Source organism: Camelus ferus, chromosome 5 (genome assembly GCF_009834535.1).
Source record: "Camelus ferus isolate YT-003-E chromosome 5, BCGSAC_Cfer_1.0, whole genome shotgun sequence".
NCBI classification, from domain to species: Eukaryota; Metazoa; Chordata; class Mammalia; order Artiodactyla; family Camelidae; genus Camelus; species Camelus ferus.
The window spans coordinates 67,890,016-67,911,758 of record NC_045700.1 but is presented as its reverse complement, the minus strand read 5'-3'; the positions used below and the strand labels follow the sequence as shown (position 1 = coordinate 67,911,758).

Below are 21,743 nucleotides of genomic sequence, written 5' to 3'. Positions count from 1 at the left end.
TATTACATATATGTATGTGTATAGGTATGGTTCTAGTTAAGACTTGTTATAACTTCTTATAATACATAAATATAAATATAATAAAGCATATAGTTCCATGTGGCTTTTTGTCCAATCTTTAAATATACATATTGAAAAAAGAATAGACATACTTTTTCCAAGAAACAAATTGGAATTAAGTGATGGACATGAAGCAAACATCTTATCAGAGTTGAAATTTAAATACTGAAAAAAATTCCACATACAATTAGCTTCTCTAAGCAGTGGATTTCCAGGGATTAGTTAACTTCCCAAGAGGTTAATGCTCTGCATCTCTGGTTGCAGTTGTAATGTGCCTGAGACATGCAATAATTCTGCAGAAATGCAGTGCTCTAAATGTCTTGTTTCTTAATTATAAAAGTTGTTGCAATTATTCCATTTTATGTGCAATTTATTTAAGTTCTAGAAGCTTAGTTAACTCAGCTAAAATTTCTTTAAGATAGAATGAAGACTCTTGAATATGGATCTGTCACTAATAATAATAAAGAGGAACCCTCTACAATATGACTTGATGTCTTAGTATTAGAAGTTAACATGTTGAAGTTCTTTCAGTTCCTAAGTCATTAAATTGTATTTATTGATTGTTCATCTTCATTCTTACCAAATATTAGTGTCATAGAGTTCTTTGGATTATTTGATCATCAAAATACACAAGAATTTGCCAGAGTTTCCTACTCTCTGCTCTTGGGCGTTATTTTTGGTGCCCTATTTTCTTGATAACCACTTACTTTTTTTTTTTTTTTTTTTTTTTTTTTACTGTTATCCACATGGGCATCTATCACTCATCAAATGTCATTAAGTATTCCTATGTACCAGATCTGATTCGAACAGCATATGATGCGTAACAGCATATGGTGCAAGTCTACTAGAGGGATGGTTGGTTAAATTGTTGATTGTGGTACTATGTGAAAAGCTCCATAATAGCTCAATAGAAAAGGGATTTTGGCATCACATAAAAGGACATCTCAATCAGCTTGAGGAGTGAGAGAGGTCTGGGTAAATGTCACATGTGGGCTGAGTTGAGACTAAGAGTTTAGTGCTTACTAGGTGAAACCTGGACGTATGAAAGAGCTAGGGCAGAATGGTAGGCAGGGTCAGGGCATTTCGGGTCAGGGGTTCAGCAAACTACAGTCTTCATTTGGTCTTCATTCACTACGTGCTTGAGTTACACAGAATAAATCAGGATTAAGGAACTTGGAAATGAGAGTCAGTGTTGGAACTTCTCATACACACAAGCTCGGCAAGCCAAAGGGACATGGTGACAACCGTACCAAATAATGAAATGACTGATGAATGAACTTTGGAGCGAAAAAGAAAAATAGCTGGAGAAGATGTTCAATTACTTTTTTCAAATGTTTTCACAAATATTAACTGAGCACTTTTTATGTACTAAACATGGGGCCTAAAACTGAGGAAACAGTAATGAACACAGTAAATACAATCTTTGCTCACATGGGCCTTAGTCTAGCAGGAGGAATATATTTTAGTAAATCATTGCATAAATAAATATGTAATTACAAGTTATGAATCTGCTAGTTAGAGTAAAGGATTTAAGAAAGAGAATGGAGGAGTCATTTAAATGTAGCAAAGGTCAAACAAGCATTTTTTTTACTCCGTAATATATGTTTGTTTATTTTTCTTTCCTTTTCTCATTTTTTGAAGTGTAGTCGATTTACAATGTTTCAGGTGTACAGCAAAGTGATTCAGTTTTACATATACATACGTATCTGTATATATATTTCCAGTTTCTTTCCCATTACGGCTCATTATAAGAAATTGAATATAGCTCCCTGTGCTCTACTGTAGGTCCTTGTTGTTTATCTGTCATATACATAGTAATGTGTATCTGTTTTGAGGAAGGGATATCACGCTGTGCCCTAGGAAAAGGTGGGAGATACCAACGGATGAGCAAGGGTAGAGCATTCTAGGTAGAGAGTGAGGAGCGTGTGTCAAGATCTAGGTGGAACAGAGCTTCGAAGGAACCGAAAGAAACTCTGAGAATGAAGTAAAGCAGACAAGGGAACCAGGGATGTAAGATGAGGCTGGTGGGGTGGGGTGGGGAGGAAGGTAGAAAAGAACCCAAAGGGATCAAAGTGAAGACGAAGAGTAAATTAGAAGCGAGACTGGGGGAGCCAACTCTTTCAGGTCTGCAAGGAAGTGATGCTGTTCAGTCAGAGCTCAGGGGGATTGTTCTTCCTTTATTACAGTTTTACAGAGGAGTTTCTTTAATGCACTAAGGAAGATGGATAGGTGAAGTGATGAGAGTAATCTGTGCTAAGATTGCAGGTTAGAAGAAGGATTTATCCAGGATTTTTCTGAGAAAATGGAAGGAACCCAGTTTGGAATAAAGAGGTGGTAAGGTTAGCAAGGAAGTCTGAAAAACCTGCTGAAGAAGCAGGAAATAAGGGTTTTCAGGAGAAGTGTCTGGGGGACTCTAATGATGGTATCATTGTTTTCTACCAAGAATACATGGAGAGTACACTTGAGTGAATATTCCATAGTGAAAACATAATGCTGGGCACATAGCAAACATGCAGTGGTTTTCAGAATGGTTGATGTCCTTGGGACACAGCGCTAAATGTCTGCTGAACAGAGGGTATTCTATCATTCTGTTTAAAAAGGGGAATATTAGAAAAAGGAATATTATATCTTTATCATAAAGGTAAGTAGACTATATATATATTTATTGAAGTATAGTCAGTTTACAATGTTGTGTCAATTTCTGGTGTGCAGCATAATGCTTCAGTCATACGTGAACATAACACATATTCGTTTTTTTTTTAACATTATTGATTTATAATCATTTTACAATGTTGTGTCAAATTCCAGTGTTCAGCACAATTTTTCAGCTATTCATGGACATATACACACTCATTGTCACATTTTTTTCTCTGTGAGTTATCATGACCTTTTGTGTATATTTCCCTGTGCTATTCGTTTTCATGTTCTTTTTCACCATAAGTTACTACAAGATGTCAAATATAGTTCCTTGTGCTATATAGCATGAACTTGTTTTTTATTCTAAATATATTGGTTAGTATCTGCAAATCTCTAACTCCCAGTTTATCCCCTCTCACCCACTTACCCTCCAAGACAAGTAGGCTGCTAAGGTTTTAGGTCAGACAAATGCATATACAAGTGCATGAAGTCTGTGATGATGTAATTAGATGATATTCTTTGAACAGTTTCTCCTTCTCCATCCTCCTTTAAAATTTTTAAAGAATTCCCCATTCATCAGTTTTTGCTGAAGAGTCAGTGAAACTCAAATTATTACCTGTCTTTGTATCACCATCCCAATGCTGCCTGTTAATCCCCTGGGAACTTCTGACATCTTTTCTCAGTTTTCTTCAGTTAATATCATTGATAAGCTTTATGAAGTTACAGCTGTCTTTATTAGCTCATGATTTTGCATCATGCATTTTAGGAGAGGGTTTCTTCATGAGAAAATAACTTTTACTCCTGAGAAAGAAGACTGTTATTAGTCTCTCACACACATGGTGCCTTTGTGGGTGGTTCTGTTAGGAAGAGAGGTCACCCCAAGAGAGAAACAGTGAGACAAACTTGTCTCCCAAACAGATTCTTAGACACCTGGAGACATGAGGGCCAGATTTGAACATGCTATTTTGAATATGTCTTTCAACTTAACCCCTAGTGGAATTCATCTATGTTCAGAGCTGCTATCTTTATGTTAACTTCTAAATAGATCTAATAGTATATTAATAACTTTAAACTTCTGGACACTATTTAATCAATTTATCAAATAATTTGTTAAGACCATCATATTAACCTCTCAGTTTTCATCATGTGGTAAAAATTCCTTTCAATTTCAAGTACCAGAGAGGATCACCTTGATTGAAGATACATTTATTTTGATCACAGTTAGAATTTTTTAAACAATTTTATGTTTCAGAACACTTGTGGCTTTTAACCTTCACAAAACCAAGTTATCATCCTCCTGTTTCTAATATTCTACATGGTTTTGCCTAAATTGCTGAGGAATATTAAAAGTGTTTAAGGACTTTTTCCATTCCCAAGTTTCAATGAAATTGGAATGTAAAATATTAAATGTGCAAGTGAATTCTGTTACAGGATTTTTGTTAAAAATTAAGTACTTTAAGGCAAAAGGTATTTGTGAAATTTAAGAGCAAAATATAACAGCTAATTGCTTACTTTTTCCCTTTTTCTTGAAGTGGTCAAAATATGACTAATGATAGCTATTGTGAAAATGTGCTTAGCAATATTCATAAGTAAACTATGAATAATAGACACTATTCCGCTGTCAATAGAAATTTTGGAAATCAAAACTAGAAACTTCTTATTACACACATTTAGTATAGAAAATATGGAATACTTTAAGAAATTGATTAGAAAGCCATATGCCCTAATTTAATGGTTTGTGGTTTACAATGCTAAAAGATTTTCTTTTTTTTTTACTGTGAAGGTTAATACAATAAGAGCACCCTACACCATTTATAAACATCAGATATGCGTACAGAGAACATTAGCATCTGTTTGTAAAAATTGGAAAAACTCAGATGTTGTGGCTTTAAATATGTATAGTTTCTGACATTTGGGTAGAATGATATCTTTTCTTATAAGTGAACTGGATTCCTGACATTCACTTAAATGCTAATTTAATTTTGGCCCTTGGAATAAGAAAGGCTTCCAAATTTCATGACAGTTGAGTTATCCTGGGATTCTGATGAGTGATTAGGAACAAAAGGGGCCTCCCTCTGAAGCCTGGACAGTGATGGAGACATTAGATAAATTCCGGCAGTAACAAGTCTAGAAAGAAATGTCTTGAGCGTAATCCACAGCAAAGCCTGAAACCCTCTTGCTTTAAGGAATTTCCTGGTGGCCTTAGGGAGGATATTAATGGAACTCTTTAGGCTTAACCTCTTTAAGAGACTGTTATGCAGCCCTTGTTGTTTCTAAAGTCAGGAATTTTAAGTAGATTAGAATGAAGAACAGTGCCGTGCCGCATAAAGTTAACATTATACTGTTAATAACATTCAACTGAATTCCCTCTACCAGAAGTTGTTTTTAAAATAATCAGGATAAACTGTCAGAATAAGGATTGTTTTCCCCTCTTTGCTTCTTTATCCGAAGAATAATTCTTTATAGTTAAGAATACCTTATAAAAGCAAAAAGGGAACAGAACAATAAAAATTTGTTACATTAATGACTGATTCTATGTTGTATTATAGCTGTCTAATTCTTAATTCCAACAGGGAAGCAAAAAATAATTGAAGAAAATTGTTTCGATTCAAATCATTGAGATTTCTGTCCCCATGAGAACCAGTGGGTCAGAGGACAGTGTTGGGATGTCTACCAAGAGTGGTTAAAAGGGAAGGGTGCTAGTTTGCTCCCTCTTTCTCTTCTGGAGAAAGAGCCATTTGAAAAACATACGTACAGGCAACATGGCCTGGACTGGGAAGCAGAGACGCTGGCAGATGGTACTGCAGGATGGAGAAACTGCTGGCAGATGGCTTGGACTATTTGAGCAACAAAGACACTTTTGGCTATCAACGTGAAGAGCTGGAAAGAAAGAAGAAGACAACTTCTCCAGTGTTGCCAGCTTGTGTACAGAAAACGTTTTGGCAGAATGGAGACTGATAAAAGATACTCAATTGTTAACTGCAAGGAAAGCAAAGAGTTGTTATTAAGTTTCATGAAATGCGTTTCGTCTGGTGTGATTTGAACATATTTTCATATGGGAGAGCCCTTTAGAGATCAGCTAAACCAACTATGCTGACTTGAGTATTGGGACACACTCGTTCTGTTTTATTACTGAAAAGATACCTTTTCAAAGTTTTATTTACAAAAGGTGTAATCCGTGTGTCCCTTTATAAGTTTTCTTAAAAAAATCTTTATTGACGATTCCATTTCCCTGGCTCCATATCGTGTGGTCAAATTGTAGTTGTACGTTGTAGGGCTTAGGAGCGGTTCTCGTTTGCCAACCGAAAGTGCCCTTCAGCCGTGGTTAGCGTGCTAGAATCCTGTGTTCTGAGGTCAGGTTTGGCTAACGTGACACATAGACTTAGAGTTTTATCAGCAAAGGGTGTACATAGTTGTCACTGAATTACTTTGGGGGTTATAGTCATCCCCACACGTGCCACATTGGTTTTCTGGAGTCTCTGAAGCCCCGTATAACAAATCGGCATTTACTTCTTATGATTTCATTGGGGCTGCTACAATTTTTCATTTGTATCTTTGTCACCTAGTGCTACCTAATATCTCTCCCTCACAGGCTTTTTGTTAGGTGTTTTGTTTCCAGAATTAATTAATTTAGATGACTTTAACCTAATAACTTTTATCCACAAGCAGCAATTTAAACTGAAATATATAACTTGGTTGTTCTGAAATAATACTATTTTCATATATCAAGACAGTATTAAGAAAAAAAAATGTAGTAGTGTTTTTCAATCGAATTTTAAATTGAAACACTAGGAATAGAAAAACCGAGTTCATATATATATGTATGTATAATTTCTAATAATTATTTCTCCCTAGCTCACTGAAGTTTAAACTTTTAGTATCTCAATTATTCAGAAAACTGCTGAGATTCTGGACATAACTGAAGGTGCTGCTGAACTGAGATCAAGAGATAAGAAAGGTAATTTCAAGTGATGTCACCCAAGATGCCTCTAAGCCACCAAAATTACTGTCTTCATGATTATTTAACTTTTGATAAGCCCCTTCTTAGAGCTCCTGGATTCTTACTTTACACGGTATTCTGTCAGTCTTCATGATCTGATTTCTGATTGGAATTAGAGGCTTACATAACAAGTGTGGGGATGTCAAGGCACAGCCCTAACATAGGGGAGAAACCATAAAAACAACTCAGTTTACTAAGGGATGAAATGATGGCTTCAAGAACTCACGAGAACAAAACTTATTTCAGTAGGTTGTCATTAAGACACTTAAATTTCTCCAAAATGTGGTCAAGTTTTTTGGTCACTTAAGGGGCAGACATTAATTTTCTGGACAGTTTGCTAATTTAGAGACTTTCATACTTAAAGAGAGTTTAAATTATGTATGATTTTAAACCTATAGTTTCCATAAATTGGAAATTATATTTAAAATCTTTGCTTAGAGGAGTATGCCTTCATAGTCCACATCTTGTATCTACTTCCCAGAGAGAATTGTTTCTTCCTTGTCATCTTCATTTTTTATAATGATGGTGGCAGTCGTGGTACAATGAGAATTGCTAGGTCATACAAGCCAGGCAGCTGTCATTCTGCCTTAGTCTTGGGCAGACCACATTACTTTGTCTCCCTAGTCCTCTGTTTTCTCACCTATCAAATAAGAGTTGGCTTTTAATGTCCTTTCTCCTTTTCTTAATCACTGAAGCCTTTCCTGCCACTCCAGGGTACAACTTATAAAAAGGAGGAAGAATTGGTATTGACTGTTTTGCGACCACGAAAAGGAAAGCGAGATCCAGAAGGTATGCACTGATAGATGTTTGATTATCAAGCATCTCAGATCTTACTCCAATTTACAGCTAGACTCCTTTGCACTTCAATGCTGGTTTCCTCCTCTGTGAAATGAGAGATTTGATTCAGCAGGATAAAATCTGCAAGGTTTTAACTGTAACAAAGACTGTATGATTTTTAAATTCCATTTACGTCTAGAAAAGGGACCTCTCATTAGGACACTCATCCAAGAACCTCTTATTAGGACTCACTCAGCTGTTCTGGGCCCAGAGCTGCACCCCTGCATCATTCCTGAATTTTTCCCCTTGGCCACTGGCTTCCTCTACCATTGTGATACATTTTAAGTCTTTATATGTTAGGGACAAGAGAAATGGAGCCGTCCCTATTCATCACTACACCTCCAATTTCTAGCCAGATACTTGTTGAATAAATTACTGTGAACATTTCTAGCTGTTACTTGACTCTCAGTCCCTTGTTTGCCACCAGAGTCCCTGTCCTGCCATCACTTCCTCAGGCTGACAAAGCTCTTAAGCCTCCTCCCCCTGCTTACTCTACAGCCAGGCAGGCTTGTTCGCCTCCTCATTGTCAGTCATGATGCATTAGGGACTGGAATTTTCAGTCTGTTTTCCCCTAGAAGTAATGTTTAAAAATGTTGTTAGCTTTGGTATATTGTCCTATAGATGTTGTGTAAGTTAGACACATTTTAGTTTCCTGGCTGAAAAATTTAACCGTTATTTACAGTGCAATATTGTTTCTCAGGGAATATATATTCTGGGTTCCAAATGATTTGCAAATGAACTGTTGTAAAGTTACCCATTCGTAAGCCGAGATGGTCCTTTGGCAGTAGGTGTAGAAAGGTACATCGAGATAAGAATGGTGTTGACATACGTGAAGTTTGTCTTGCCTCAGAGAGCTGTGTGGCTTGTGACAAAGGAAGAGACTATTCCCCAGTCAGTAATTGACTTTTCTCACATATATGCATTTTCACGTGAAGCAAAACCTTTCCAGAACACATCTACCGCAAGAGCAAAGTAAAGTGAAATCTTGTAAAAATTGAATTTGAATAAGGGCTTCATTATTACAAACTTTGCCAATCCCCATTGTTTATGGTTCAAAAGAAAATATAAGTGGATTATTTTCATTTAAGCTGTCATCTGTGATTTGATTTTTCCATGGGGTGCTCCTTTCATTTTGATAATGCTTCACTGGGGAAATCGTACAGTAGCAAATAGACTGCTTCCTGTTCTATTTTGATACGTCTGCTTTTCAGTGTCTTAGAGTCATTATGTTTTCTTGGACTGCTTTTGTATACTCCAGAGTCACCCTTATACTTCTATCCTTGCGCATCCTTAAGGTCTATCTCCCATTTCTGAATATAAACCCTCAGACAGGGGGCATTATCTGATTTGCTTACCACCATTCCCTAGTCCTTAGAACAGTCTATTATGTCTGGCACATAATAGACACTCACATATGTAAGTGAATTGAGTGCTTTGGCTATTGATTGTATAGGTCAAGATTTCTCAATCTGGGCACTGTTGATGTTTTAAGCCAAATAAAACATCTTGGTGAGGGAGCGATCTTCCACGTTGTATGATGTTTGGCAGATTCTTGGCCCACTAAATGCCAGTAGAACCCTTCGAATGCAACAATAAAAAAATGTTACCAGACACTGCCACTGAATGAGAATCCCTGATGGGGGTAGAAGAGCGAATCCCAAGATTTGTATGTTACAGTGGTGAAAGTCAGAGGTACAGGGAATCCATTTCCTCCATCAGGAGCTGTATGACCCCACACTCTGGTTCCTGAATCTTTGAACCTTGGTTATCATGAGAGTTAAAGGGCTTCAGATATCATCACCAGCATGAAGCCCTTGCTTTCCAGACAGATCCTGCTTGTGGCCAGAAATAGCCTCCCAATCCATCAGGTCTCCCCAGTCATTCTGATCATGTATCTTTACTGAGGGCTTGTACCAGATCATCATGATGTCATATGTAGCACATAGACTCTTTCTATTATTCTGCTGTATTATTTTATTTTGCTCTTAATTGATCGACAAGTACTAGTAGCCATTGGAGGAAGAGTGAATCACAACATGTATCATGTGGAGTGCTGAGTCAAAAAAATGACACACGTGAACTTACTTGCAAAGCAGAAACAAGACTTAAAGACACAGAAAACAAGCCTGTGGTCACCAGAGGGGGAAGGGGAGTGTGGAGGGATAAACTGGGAGTTTGGGATTAGCAGATGCACACTACTATATATAAAAGAGATGGACAAGGTCCTATAGCACAGGGAGCTGTGTTCAGTATCTTGTAATAGCCTGTAAGGGAAAAGAATATGAAAAGGAATTTATATGTGTATAACTGAATCATTATGCTGTACAGCAGAAGTTAATACAACATTGTAAACTGACTGTACTTCAATATAAAAAAATTTTAAAAAGATGAAAAGACTACATGTATAATAAGAAAAAAGTCTTTGTTACCATGAGTATGTTTTGCCGGGGGTGGGGGTAGGAATTATAGACTGCATTTTATTCACCTAAGAAAAATCCAGAGAGTTCAGAGATTATTTGTACCATTGATTAGCTGTGGCTCTGATGGCTGTATGTTCTCACTGCTTATTCTCTGAGCTTTGGTCGTGAGTTACTGTGAAGGTTAGGTGAAACCATGTGAGTCACTGCGAGCTGGGCATAGAGTTGGTGCTTAAAAAGTGTAAGCTCTCTTCCCTCCCCTTAAATTTCCCATTTGTGTGTGTGTATACATACTCATCTATTCATACCTCCATCTGTTCATAAATGTCTACATGGATAATTATTCAATAATTAATATATTTAAAAAAATCTATTGATTGCCTATTTATCAGGTTCTGGCACTGTTATAGATGCCGGAAATGGAGCAATGAAAAAATGGTAATATCATGCAGCCACTATGGAAAACAGTGTGGAGATTCCTCAAAAGACTAGGAATAGACTTACCATATGACCCAGGAATCCCACTCCTGGGCTTGTATCCAGAAGGAAATCTACTTCAGGATGACACCTGCACCCCAATGTTCATAGCAGCACTATTTACAATAGCCAAAACATGGAAACAGCCTAAATGTCCATCAACAGGTGACTGGATAAAGAAGAGGTGGTATATTTATACAATGGAATACTACTCAGCCATAAAAACCGACAACATAATGCCATTTGCAGCAACATGGATGCTCCTGGAGAATGTCATTCTAAGTGAAGTAAGCCAGAAAGAGAAAGAAAAATACCATATGAGATCGCTCATATGTGGAATCTAAAAAACAAAAACAAACAAACAAAAACAAAGCGTAAATACAGGACAGAAATAGACTCACAGACAGAGAATACAGACTTGTGGTTACCGGGGGGTGGAGGGTGGGAAGGGATAGACTGGGATTTCAAAATTGTAGAATAGATAAACAAGATTACACTGTATAGCACAGGGAAATATACACAAAATGTTATGATAACTCACAGAGAAAAAAATGTGACAATGAGTGTGATATGTCGATGAATGACTGAAAAATTGTGCTGAACACTGGAATTTGACACAACATTGTAAAATGATTATAAATCAATAAAAAATGTTAAAAAAATGGTAATATCAACAGCAATCATTAATAGTATTGAGGATTTTAGATTATGTTCTCCACTGAGTTGTGTATAGGGTAAAACTAGCAAAATTGAGAATCACTCTGGAACAGTTGATTCAAGAGTATGATCATTTGAACTATTGTTATTTATTACACACAAAATGTTTGTCCTTGTCAAAACAGTGTTGTGGTAAAGGAACATGACTATTTTTTAGAAACAACTAATGCAAAATATTGAAAGCCTGAACCTTTGACCTAATTAGTTTTGAGCTTTTGACCCTGACAAATTGGAGTGGTTTAAACATTAAAAAAAAAAACAAAAAACTTTTCAGTTTGATCCTCCCTTCTGGTTTATTGTACTTCTGCACACTCTCAACACTCAAATTAGTGCTTGAGATTGCATTGGGGGTGAAGTGCATTTCTGTATTATCTGGAAATATTTGTGTATCTTCCTGTCTGAGAATATCTGGATTGCACTGAATTTCCTCTCTGGGAGATGGGCGAAAATAACTTTTTGCAAAACATGACTGCATCATCCCTAAGCACCATTACAACATGTTTAATGGGCTGTAATAGTATTTTTATTATCTTATAACTTTGGCTCCCTTAACGTGTTTGAAGGTCTTTAAAATGCACCTTTGAGCATTGTTCCATGTGCTTTGTGTCCCCTGAATAAATATTATACCCCGATTGACTTTTTAATTTTGAAGTTTGATAACAGTAATGAAAGAGAAATCCCTGACCATTTTATACGTTTTGCCACTTCATTTCACATAGCTTCTTTCAGTTTCCAGGGATGTATTTAGTAGACATTTGTCTGTTTTGAATGGGTGTTACTCAGTTGTTTAGAAAGAAAGTGGGGAAGGAGGAAAAAGAAAAGAAAATCCCACCTCTGCTCTGCTGGTCTTTAGCTGGTGCTGTGAGGCAAACAGAGGTGTTTGAAATGTTGAAACCGATGAACCAACTCTCCCATCCTGAGCACGTGAGACGAAGGAGCGTCTTGGGCTGGCGAGGCATCCGTGTGGAATAGGTCTTAGAGAGGTGGGGTTGGCCTTGGAGGGATGAGTACTCCCAGAGAGAGACATCCACGGTGTCCTCCTGGTTAAAGCACGAATATTGTGGAAAGCATCATATGTCACTCACTTCTGGGATGGTGATGGGATTATGTGAATGACTTCAGCTGGGTCTCTACCCAGGTGGAGTTACCACTCTCGATGGCCTTGGCTCCCCTGGGCTCCATGTACATAAGGGGACTGTGCTTAACTGCCAGTGAATCGGACGTGTTTTGTTGAGAAAAATTTAAATCAGATTATGTATAATAATATTATTGAGTATTTATAATGAGCCAAAGATGGTGCCCAGTGCTTCAAGTTTTATTTCATTTAACCTTCAAAGTAATTCCACTATTAGCATCATTATTATCTTCGTTTTATAAACGGGAGGACTATTTATAAGGATTGTGTAATTTACATACAGACGTGGTGCCTGTAAAGGGTGGTGCTGTGGTAGGAAGATGCAGATTGTAATATATAAGGTTTAGAAATCATCCATGGTCATGCTTCAGTCATAGAATTTTAAATCTAGAAAACCCTTAGAAACCAGAAACTATCCAATATCCATACCCCACCACTACCATTACCTCCAATGTTTCAGAAGAGGAGCACCCTGAATTACTGAGGATTTGAGTTTTCCTTCAAAATACCCTGACAAAGCTGTAACTTTTAACAATTTCTTGGGAGGGCTTTTGCTTTTATTGAATTTTATATTAATACTACTTCATTAGTAGTGCTTCGGATTTAGATAGGAAGTGGATGGGGTGTGCTAAATTGATGGTTTAGAGTTTTTTAATCTGTTGAGTTGGGGTGTGTCGCATGGGGCAGGTGTTGAGCTGGGGAGGTTGAGGTGCTGCATCTATGATGGAGATCCCATGCAGTGGTGCTTAGATGGAAGGAGGACCCGACTACCGGTTGCCAGTTGGTGTTTAACATCCAACAACGAAGAAACTGTATCTATCCATACACGAATTAGGAAAACCACCATTAAGAAGGCAAAATAAGATATGATGCATACTTTTAGGCTGCTAATGTGATGTATATTTTCCTCTTAAAGGCTGTTATTGCTACCAATTACCTGCTTTTTACGTTGATCAAATACGATTTGTGGAAACGATTTGAGGCATATTGTATGATACCGTTTGTTCCCAACTCTATACCACCATTAGGATTGTTCTTTCAGTCTCTTTGCTTCATTTCAGTGTTCTTCCTTTTTTTTATTCTTATTTTTCATTGAAGTGTAGGCTGTGTACAGTTAGTTTCATGTGTACAGCGAAATGATTTAGTTATACATAAACATTTTTTTTTTCCAGATTCTTTTCCACTACAGCCCATTACAAGAAATTGTATATACTTATGGGCGGAAACCCACTTGGGGGACATGTTAAAAGATTTTCATGTAAGAATCCTGGACTGGGGCCCAGGAATGTTCATTTTCTCCCCCTCATCTCACCCTAAGAGATTTTGATGTGAGTGGTTCATAATCAAACTTAGAGAAATGTTGTGGTAGGATTGTTCTTCTGATCTTTCCAAGATAAAGTTTCCTCTGAATATCCCTCATGTAAAAAAGGAAATACTTAGCTTGTTAGGCTAGGGGCAATTTCTATTTTTAGCCATATATAAAATTGGAGCCTTGAGCTGAGTTTGTCTTTATCGAAACTATATTTACGTACCTAGAAACCTAAGAAAACAGAATATTCTGGTGACTTCTTTGATGCAGTGTGAGGTGCTTTCTAAGGTAGGCAGTTTTTGTTGGCTAGGGTTCTTTTGATCCAGTCATATCACACTGGACTGGGACATGGAGGTGACTAACATTTTGCTTTTCCGGGATCAAAGAATACTGAAAATGGTACGAGAAAACAAAACTGAGTTTTCCATCTTTTTCTGCCTTTAACTTCTTTGTGTCCCCTTCCCTTGCTCTTCCGGTATTTTGGAGTTCGATTTTTAAAAGGGATGTGTGGTATTTTTAACGTTGGGTTCATACCTAAATATCAAAATGCTCCTTTCTCCACAATGGCTATAGAGGAGGAATATCCAGCTGGTTCCCTGTTTTCTGTTTTTCAGCCTTTGGTTAGCATAGCGTTTCTGTTGCGGCTGCAACTAATATGAGAGTGGGTTGCAGAAGCCACTTCTCCTGGCAGTTTCCACACCTACCTGGGCACACCGGGAAAATGAGGCTTTTGCTTTACACGAATAGCCCCTTTTTCTCCTTTTCTCTCCCTTTCTCTCCTTTTCCGTCTCCCTCTCTCTTCTAAGGGCCTCAGAAGGAGCACGTTCACTGGGGTGGCAAAGAAAGTCCCCTTAGTTTGCGAAGCAAGTAAACTAAGTAAGCTGTCAGGCTCCAAGCCAAATGAAATGCTATGCATGACAATTCATTGGATAACTACCAAAATACCTCTTACTGTAACTGTAATTCAGAGCATCCCTCGCTGAAGTTAAAAAATGATATTACTTAATTAATTGGAATGTTTCTAGGGGTACTCACCAAATGTCTGCACTGTTTGCATGCTAGGTTTGGACACTGCCGGCAAGGGGAGGGACTGATAAATTAGTAAAGCTCTAGTTTGTGCTGGGGATTTAGTCCTTCCAACAAGAAGTTGGGTAACTGTGTCTACACATCATTGATGAGGAAAATGAGGGTCCCACAGCGTTTGTTGATGTCTAAAACTTAGGGATTTCTCATTACTTAACATTACCTCTGAGTGAGTCAGGGTGCTGATATATCACTAATAATAGAGCTATAATTTCTGTCTTGAAGGGTTTGTATTCCAGCGAGAGAGGAGGAGCCATACACACAAATTACAGGGTTTGTAAATTTTTATTAAGGGGCAAGTGGGTAATATAAAGAAATGCTGTGGAGGTTTTGAGGAATGAGATAGGATGCTGGGCTGGGGCCATCATGAGAACATGTCATTGTGGAAATAAGAATTGAAATGAATTTAAAGGACAAGGAGGGTCTTGATGGATCGGCAGAGACAGAGATGCCATTCCAGGTGTGGAATATACTTCAGCCACAGCAGAGACAGAGCCCATGACGGTGGCCGAAGGACAGGACCAGTGATGGGGAGACCGTAGGAGACCCCGGGAGAAACGTGAATGTCAGGCTTACAAGGTGGGATGTTATACGGTGGTAATGGGACACTTTTCTGTTGAACAAACATCAGCCATGAGGAAGATCAGAGTTAACCATGAGAATGTGTGCGCGTTGGAACTGAGAGTGAGAATAGCATACTAGAGGTTTGCTGAAGCCAGTTTGGAGATGATTGAAATAATCTAGCCTTGAGATAATGAAAGTGTGACCCTAGGTGGTCGTGTAGAAAATACACTAAAAGAAGCGGATTTGAGAAGCGAATGACAGAGTTGAGTGGCTGACCAGAACCAGAAAAGCTAGTCAAGTATGACATAGATGCTACCACTCAGAAGAGAAGGTAAATACATACCGACATCCCCACCCCCCAAAATTAGTTTTTGCCAAATGCTTATCTTGCTTATCTGCCAAGTGTAAGAAACACATCAATGGAATTAAAGCTTAGGGGAGAGTGGAAGAGATTTACCTGGAAGTCACAATTATCCCCACTGTGTTGTTCGTGTAGATGCTTACGTGGTTCTGCTGGTAGCTCCGGTGGGAACCTACCTGGAAGCACTGGCTCACTCAGTATGGGCACTAGAGTCCAGATCTCTGCTGTCCTAGCTGATTGGGGTCATCTGGTCACGTTGCTAAAAATTGGAAGACATACGCTCATGCTGAGCTTGTAAGAATAACAATTATGTACTCTCATACTCTTTTATAAAGCTGCACTAAAATTAATTTGGAAATTTTGTGGGACTTCAATAGAAGCAAAATAATAAACAAAAAATGAGTTAGTTTTTAAAGTGAAGAAGTATACAGAATTATATAGAATGTTTCCTTTGTGCCTCTTCAATATCTTATTTGGATTCTAGTCGAATTGAGTTAAATACCAATTTGTTTTGGTTTCAGAGATTTTTGTTTTGAGCTCCTCAGTAATAAATGATATTTAGAGAAATGTGAAATTGTCTATCCATTATTAAATATGTTTAAAAATGTTTGAAAACATTTTATAAAAAATCATAATTAAGGGATTATACTACTGTTTAAATTTGTAATATCAAATGCAAACTCCAACTCCGTATGTTTTGATGTACTGATTTTATTCAAATTTGCCTTAACAAATTCTGTTTCAAGTACATTTTTATTCCTGGTGTTTTTAAAATTTTAAGGTCTAGAGTTATTTTCCTAGCTGGATTTTCATTGTTTTTTTATTTTACTGCTTATTTTTTATGTTTTCATATGAAAGGGACATTTGTAGATTGTTCACCAATTGTAATTATGTTCTTACATAAACCCCTTTTGGAGGCTTTGTGTAAATTTCCTTTTGATTTATTGTAGACTATAAACAACTCAAAACAGATTCTATTGTTTAGATTTTTTTAAAAAACACTAATCATGTCATTTTCTGCATCATATCCTGATTTATCCTTCAATTTTAACTTTGGAAGTGGCTTCCTCTTTGTTTTCCTGGTCTCAAGGCAGAATTCAGAACATGCAGAACAATGGGTGAGACAGGAGAACATTTTCAATGGGACAGAAAAGTTTAGTTCTAATCCTTTCTCACTTCTCTGTTCTATTTTTAAAAACTGAAGTGCTGAAAACATAAATAATAATGATATGATTTCTTTATTTAGAAAATCAGCTGTCAATTACCTAATGAATATTCTTTTTAATCAGTGTTAATTGACAAACTTCCTGCACTTGTAAACTCAGTGCTTGCATAATGGGTTCATTTTGACTGTTTCTGATTTCCCTTTTATGTTTCAGTAGTCCTGTGGGCGATAATTCTGTGTTACTCCCTGAGTTCCCGAGTCTGGAGCTAGATGGAGCTATGAGATCTTCTGTAAATGTACTCCAGGGCAGTGGTCCTTCTTCAGGTCTACTTGTGACAATCAGTGTCTGTTGCCCCTTTAAGCCTCTTACCCCTTTACTCTTTTTTTTTTTTTTTAATTGAAGTACAGCCAGTTACAATGTGTTGATTTCTGGTGTACAGCACAATGTCCCAGTCATGCATGTACATACATATATTCTTTATTCTTAAAGAGAATGTGGAGGAGAAATCCGGACTTTTTAAAACACTGTCATCAAAATGGATAGATAATCCCACAGTTCTCTAATTACCCAGTATTACTGAGCAGCTAAAAAGACAGCCTCCCAAAAACAAGACAAAAGGAGAAACACACACACAAGCTAGATAAACCTACCCTTAACTGAAAGCCAGATTAAATGCTTTGTCATAAAAATATATTCATTTGTTTTCTTTTCCAAAAGAGCATCATTCTCTGAGAAATCCACCAAACACAGAATATGATAGAAAAAGGAACATAAGGCAGTTGTTTCAGGATCATCTGCCACATTTCATATGCGTATGTGTTTGCTAGAGAGATGTAATTATATACGTAATATGCGTAATGTAGGTTCATATAATTGTATCAGAATGTGGAAAATATTTCACCAAGAAAGATGAAAAGTTTTGCCTGAAAGGTTTTGGTTAGACTTGAGAGACCAGTGACTTGCAGAGTCCCCTGTGTGTAGGCTGGTTTAGAGGGTCTCATCAGTGAATCTTGTCCATGCCTACAGAATGCTTTGGAGGGAAAAAAAAAAAAGCTATTATTTTGTGTATGTTGCTTTGTTTTTCTCTCAGCTCTCTGGGGCCAGCTGTGCGATTCTCTTCACTTGTTATTCAGTGTGTTTAAGTCCTGAGAAATATGTGCAGACTCGCCGTCTCACTGCTTAATGTCTGTTAGGGCAGAAGTTGTTAAAGGTCATCTGTTTGCTTTGAGAAAGTAATTATAATAAATAGTTCTGTGTGATTCTCTGGTTGCATTAGCTTTAGCTCTGTGCTATTCAGATATTTGTGTGATTCTGTGGATGATTTTCATTTACTTAATTTGGCAAATACTTATTTGAATTCTACACTTTCTTTGTCTTGTTTTTTTTTGTTTTTTTTTTTTTCTTTTTTTTGAGTCACACGTAGTCTAACCTGAGTCTCTTATTGGGAATTACATCTCCTTAAGCTTCATTCCCCCTCTACATGCTGCAGGCTTTACCTGCTTTTCAGACCTGGGGTAGTGGACAGTGCTTCAGATCGTCCCTAAAGGCTCTCAGGGCTTGAGAGGTGGTTCTTGATTTGGCTTTCGTAAGTACAAAGAATATTTTGTCAATCTAGGTAGCTAGTTATTAGATAAATAACAAAAAACAATAGATATATTAAAATAATTGTAAGATAAATGAAAAAGATTAATTAACAGTTAAATAGACAGAAGTCTTACATCTGAGAGACCTGAGCACCTAAAATACGCATTAAAAGGGTTGCACTAGAGCTAATATCCTTTACAGGCCAAATCTTCTTCAAGCCCTTCTTGTTCGTTGTTTAAATACAATTTGACTTATCAGTCTCTTTCCCTACAGAAGGCTTGAAGGCCATTCAGCCCTCACAGCAGTGGTGTATGGTACACGAGGCATGGTCCCATTTTAACAAGCGAGGGAACTGTAATACATACAGCTCAGGGGGCCTGAGCCCTTGGTCTGCAATCATACAGCTTACTAAAGTTGGGCTATCTAGACTTAGTTACCCGACTTTCCAGTCAGTGCTGTCCCCAGCTAGTCATCCTGCGTTTGTCCAGCCAGACACCCCACCCCCATCCGTAGCACTTCCTTAAATACACATTTTGTGCCAGACACCCTTTAAGCTGCTGAGCATTTAATGCAAGATGACCCCCATGAGGTCTGCTTGTGAAGGGAGACAGACGGTAAACAAGTCGGAAAAACAAAACTGAAACAAAAACAGTATAAAACTATAATGTGGTAACAAAGGACAGGATGATGTGTGAGAGAGTGACTAGAAACAGCACCGGGTAGGTTGATCATGGAATGTCTCTCTGCAGAAAACATACCTGAGTCCACGTTACAATTCTAGAAGCAAATAGAAAGAAAAGACAGTAGGCAGCTGGCAGCGATAGAAGAGGCAGCCAGACAGCAAGCAAGCAGAGCAGGTAGGAATAACAACAAAATACGAGTATAGGAGCTCTCATTATAGAGACAGTAAAGGGCCCCTTGTAACACAGATGCCTCTCAGGATATCCCTGCATCCCAGCAGGGTGCTCTACTGAGTGCTCATGATGATTGAAAGAAGTCACACAGAAAAAAGATGAACTGTGTACTTCCTGTTTCAGAGAGTAAGCACTTTTAAAGAATTTTAGAAAAATCATACATTTAGAATAAATAAACTTTGACGTTTAAAACGAATAAGGAACCATTAGTGCAAACTTGACCTAGAGAGAATACCATAGTACTGAAGATGACAGAGAAGGGAGACCTAATCGCAACATTTGTATTTCCCAGATTGTAAGTGTCCAGAATAAATGGATGTATGAAGCAGGGCAAGATTTTTTTTTGTTATTGTTATTAAAGTGAAGCATAATTAGCATACAATAGAAGACACATTTAAAGTAAAAGGTTCAGTGAGTTTTACCAAATGTAATCACTTTTGTAACCACTACTTCAATAAAGAAGGTAGCACTTTTCCGTCACTTGAATAAATTGCCATGTCAGTTTCCCCTCATCCCCAGAGGCGACTGCTGCTCTGATTTCTATCCTGCTAGCTTCCTTCTAGAACTTCCTATCAAAGAAATCATCCTGTGGGATTTGGCTTCTGTCATTCTACGTAATGAAACTCATCCATATAGTTGTGTGTATCAATGGTTTATTTTTTATTGCAGAATAATATTCCATTATATGGATATACTAAAGTTTATCATTTTCCTTAGCTATTCTAAGTTTTTGTGAAGTGATATTTTGTGGTGTTTTTAACTTACATTTATCTTATGATTAATGCTCTTTGATCCTTTCATGGTTTTAAAAGTTTATTTAATCTATATGTTTTTTAACAGTTTTACTGAGATACCCCATAAATTTCACCTGTTTTAAAGTGTGTAATTCCTTAGTTTTTCGTGTAACTACACAGTTGTGCAACCATCACCAAAAGCTATTTTTAGAACATTTCATCATCTCAGAAAGAAACCTTGTACCCATGAGCAGTCACTCCCCATTCCCAATTTGTGTATTTTCAGCTGCTGTTTTAGAATTTTGTATATTCTTTATCAGAGTCCTAGTAAATAGCTCTATTGGCTTGTCCAGGCTAAGCATGAAGATGACACATTTCCTTGAAGTTTCATCTGTTCAAGTTGCTGTGCAGAGCATCTTGTGAAAATCTGTAGGTGGAGAGCTCTCAAGGTTGAATGTGGATTCCTGTCACCTAAGGATCTTGTTCTAGTGCAGATTCTGACTAGGCAGGTCTGCAGAGGGCTGAGACTGCATTTCTGACATGTTCTCCCATGATGCCCGTGCTGTGGGTCCCTGGGGCCACATTGAGCTGCATGGTAAGAGATTTTGGTCAGATGTCTTGAAAGAGGGACAGTGTGAGAGAAGCTGCATTAGTGCTGCGACATTTTTTTTTATCTGATGGTTTATAAGCAGAGGACATTTTTATTCTCAGAGCAGTTCTTCATCCATTTGGGGTTTTTAAAAGTTCACCACATCTCTTTGTACGTATATAAAAAGGGAATGGGTTCTAAGAATTTTAAAAGGAGAATTAAGAAGAAGGTCTTAAAAATCTTACAGCATGCCATTAGTTTGCTGATAGCTTACCAAGGACCCTGCTGAGGAAGGAATGAGAAACAACTGTCCAGGGAGAATCCTTTAGGGTTTCAGGACTTGCCCTCAGTTTCTGGAACCACTTCTTCACCTGTCTTTCCTGGAGCTTTCAGAAGGCCTAGGGTGAAGAGGGAATTTTACTGAGACTTGATGGCAGTTGAGAGATGCTGGCCTGGGCCTGTGGAAACAGAGCAGCCTCCTTCCCTGCCTCAGCCAGTGGATTGTTAGTTGAATGGTGAACAAAAGGACAATGCTATGCTCAATAATTACTCAAAGTATTAAGTTTGGCTTAAATATTATGTCTTATAAGGTGCCATAATCCAGGGGTTTATTTACAGAGCTCTCTTTGCAAATGTAATAGCCTCGACTCAGCCAGTGCTTGGTAAGAGCTCTGTATTGGTGCATCTAATTTAAATGCAAATATTTTCTTAAAAGTTGGCCATAAAGTACCCTTCTACTGAGCAAACCGGTTTTTTCCTACTGTTCTCCTTCATGTAACTGGAGATATATTTGGACAAAACGATTGTGGGGTAGAGTTAAGGATTTTGATTTTCTATTAAAAATTCAGAAGTGGAAGTTACTTGGTGCGACCCTTGGCAGACATGTAGACCTAGCAGATACAATGCAAGGAAAGCTACACATCTTGATTTTTTAAATCTGAGTTCTTTTGACAAGAGGGAGCTCTGCCTCTGCTCCAGGAGCTGTTCTGTTGCTTTCACACAGATCCCTCTCTCCGAGCCTGCAGACATCCGGACACTTGGAATCTGGCTTCCTCGGAGTAGTTTTTCATCATGTCCAATTCTTAGAAAATTTTAAATTGTGTTAAGGTATTGGATTTTACCAGCAGGGGCCACTGCCTTACGTTATCTGAAGTCTTGA

At 37.7% G+C, this 21,743-nt stretch overlaps 1 protein-coding gene across 1 annotated transcript in view; it reads left to right on the top strand.

Moving 5' to 3' along the window:
• The window catches only part of PARD3B (par-3 family cell polarity regulator beta), a 923,861-nt gene that overhangs the window by 248,708 nt on the left and 653,410 nt on the right, over positions 1 to 21,743 (top strand).